The sequence below is a fragment of the Schistocerca americana genome, chromosome 1 (assembly GCF_021461395.2).
Source record: "Schistocerca americana isolate TAMUIC-IGC-003095 chromosome 1, iqSchAmer2.1, whole genome shotgun sequence".
In the NCBI taxonomy this organism is placed as follows: Eukaryota; Metazoa; Arthropoda; class Insecta; order Orthoptera; family Acrididae; genus Schistocerca; species Schistocerca americana.
This window is the reverse complement of record NC_060119.1, coordinates 1,054,326,968-1,054,330,381: the sequence shown is the minus strand read 5'-3', so window position 1 is coordinate 1,054,330,381 and position 3,414 is coordinate 1,054,326,968. Positions and strand designations below refer to the sequence as shown.

At 44.8% G+C, this 3,414-nt stretch overlaps 1 pseudogene; it reads left to right on the top strand.

Annotated features, from left to right (window-relative positions):
• Positions 1-369: 369 nt before the first annotated feature.
• LOC124557360 lies at positions 370-487 on the top strand (annotated as a pseudogene).
• Positions 488-3,414: the final 2,927 nt, after the last annotated feature.

Sequence of the window (3,414 nt, the reverse complement as noted above, 5' to 3'; positions counted from 1 at the left end):
ATCGAACACAAAGTTCGAATTAGCACCATATCAATAAATTTAAGGTTATTTCTTTGTGGTTCGATATAAGCTCCCATAAATTTAATGTAGAGTCGACTGATGTTATCCCTTTTTGATTTCAGGTAACTCCTGAGGGACTACACCGCACACAATCTGCGTACTTCAAACTCGCAGGCCCTTGATCGAATCACAATTACGGGCGGCATTTTGTTTTTTTGCTTTTGTATTGAAAATCTAAAATAAAGTTCATAGTATGATCAATCATAGTCCCAAACAGATCCTGTGTATGTCTTTTCAGTGTCTCAAAAAATTTCCAAACTTTGCCTACTTTTTGCTCATTTGAATAAGAACCTCTCCTTAAGTTAGAAAGGCAACGGCCTTGCCGCAGTGGATACACCGGTTCCCGTCAGATCACCGAAGTTAAGCGCTGTCGGGTGTGGCCGGCACTTGGATGGGTGACCCTCTGGGCCGCCATGCGCTGTTGCCATTTTTCAGGGTGCACTCAGCCTCGTGATGCCAACTAAGGTGCTACTCGACCGAATAGTAGCGGCCTGGTCAAAGAAAACCATCATAACGACCGAGAGTGCGGTGGTCAGACCACACGCCCCTCCGAACCGCATCCAAAGCTGAGGATGACACGGCGGTCGAATGGTCCCGATGGGCCACTTGTGGCCTGAAGACGGAGTGCTTAAGTTAGAAACTGCTTATACATATTGAGGCAGTGGGTCTCACGACACGCAAACTATCCAAACTACAGGCATTTATTTGAGAATGGCCGGCCCTTGTGGCCGAGCGGTTCTAGGTGCTTCAGTCTGGAACCGCGCGACCGCTATCGAATCCTGGCTCGGGCACGGATGTGTGTGATGTCCTTACGTTAGTCTGGTTTAAGTAGTTCTAAGTTCTAGGGGACTGATGACCTCAGATGTTAAGTCTCATTGTGCTCAGAGCCATTTGAACCATTTGAGAATGACAGTACAACAAACATTACGCATCGTACGGCACAAGTTTCATCGAGCAACCAGCTCTACGTTCGCGAGATCATAGCTTTCGTGTTGGCGTTGTATCGCTGTCGTCCCAGCGTGAACCAGTAATGTCGCTTCCACTATGTTTCTATGCGCTCCGCCGACGCGAGTTGCTTCTGCGTCTTATCGCGAGTAAAATCGCGTATCAAATCGCATATCGTATCGCTTCAGTGAGAACCGCGCTTTACTGTTGAAGAACAAAGAGCACTTTTATATGGGAAAAGTAGTGCCCCAGCAACTGGCAATATACATTACCCCATGCTCTCTTCCTTAACGCAGAAAGCGAGGATCGGGAATAGTGCTGATAGGAAAACACAGTAAACAACCTAATGACAGAACTTCGTATAGGTAAATAACGCTCCTAAACTGTGTGCAGAAAGTGCTGGAAAGGATGTTCACAGCTTGTTTCCCAAAACAAATTTTGGTTTTCAGAGGAGAAATGGCGCGGATGAAACACTTAAAAATTATCAACAGAAACAGAACAGCAACAGAAACAAAGCGTACGATAATGTCAGCTACTGATGCTGGCTTCCAAAATACGGAGGCAGAATATTCCCGGTATCTTCGCGAGCAGACTTATCCACTTTTTTTCCCGTCGATCATTGGCAGTAAGAAGTAGAAATGGCTCTGCGAGGCCAAGGATGACAAGCATAGGGCTGCCCCAGGGATCAATTATCTCTCCCCTAATTTTCAGTTTATTTATGTTGCACCTACACAATAGCTTGCCACAAAATGTATCAGCTTTACAGTATGCTGATGGCCTGTGTATATATTTTGCTGGTGACACCTTCCTCTTGGTTTGCAGAGGATGGGTCAGACTATGTCTAGAGTACAAAAGTAGATGGAAAGTTTTCGGTTCTACTCTTCACCAGACACTTCATCCCACAGAGACTCTGAAGCTTGGGCTATACAGACTACCAGTCAGGACAGTAGTCAACTATCTTGGCTCTACATCGACCACAAACGTCGGTGGAAGACATATATTACAGAACCTGTCGCAAACTGCTAAAAGTTTACTAATATACTGCGAGCTGTCATGGGTGCGAAATAGCGAACGGATGTGGTTTGGTACGTCCATGCATCTTGTTTTAGGTCAGCTCTGGACGCTTGTCTGACGATTAGACAGATGTGAGTACAATCCACTAAGATATGCTTGGGTGCAATACAGTTCATATCGACTAATGCTCGCTGAGCTGAAGTAAATGGGGCTCCCTTACATCTACGTCGCCAATACTTGAATGGGAGATTTGAACTCAAACGGTATCAGTTCGCACAATTTAAGATATTACATATCCATACCTCAATACGGCAGTGCTTCACGTCCACATACTGGCTCAATGAAAGTCTTTCTCGCCTTATTGCCACACATAGGTACGTATACTAGCCCATTTCCCAAAGGAAGCGTGTCTACATAATGATTACTGTGCTTTGAAGCAGACAAACGAACCAGTATTCTGGAACCACAAGTTGTATTTGACCGGGATTTTGTGGTTATTCAGATAACTGCATTTTGACAGAGGACCTCTCCAAACATAGCAACGCAAGATTCATCTACACCAACGCTTTGAAGAATGAAGATGAATGTGGCTGTGCTTACTGGGATCGCAGCTGTCATATTGGAATGAAATTCGAGCTTCCTAAGGAACTCGCGTTTGTGGCAGCGGTGCTTCTGGCTATCCTTCGAGCCCTTCAGTACGCCGATAAGCTCTTGGGTTCTGAGTTCGTTATCTTTTCTGAGCCCAGGTCAGCGCTGGAACTATCAAGACAACAGCAAAGCGAAAGATCCAACCATCCAATAGCATATTACATAAAGAATCTGATGTTGCAGATCACAAATAGGAATCAGGAAGTTACCACGCGCTGGGTAATGCACTCTATGGCACACCTGGAAATGAAACAGTGGGCAAGCTAGCCCAAGCAGCTTGTATGATGGAGCGAGGGGACACGTGGAATCATTGAAACGTTATTAAATCAACAATCAGAAAGAAGTGGAGCATACAATGGAAGAGACCTCCAAATAAAAAGGCAATATGAAGCCTTTGCTGATTCCGAACTTCTGGCAGTAGAAAAATCGATGCTCCAGAAGATCACGAACACTATATAAGGCGTCATACATTCAATAATGGTTGTTACAGACAGCATCTATATCGTATTGGTCCGGTCGAATCCCCACTGTGCGAATTTGGTGAAGAAGAGGATGGCAACATCTTTTTTTGGCTGAAGGAACAGATATAACGCTACAAGCCACCCCCTGCAACGTCTGATCACCATGTTGCTGTTTGCCGATATGTGTCACTGCCCTGGTCTGCTTCAAAGACTTCGTCTTTTATATGCCTTTTTGTTGGAAGAGCAAGTCAATTTCTCTAATATGATTATACTGTACATTTATGTT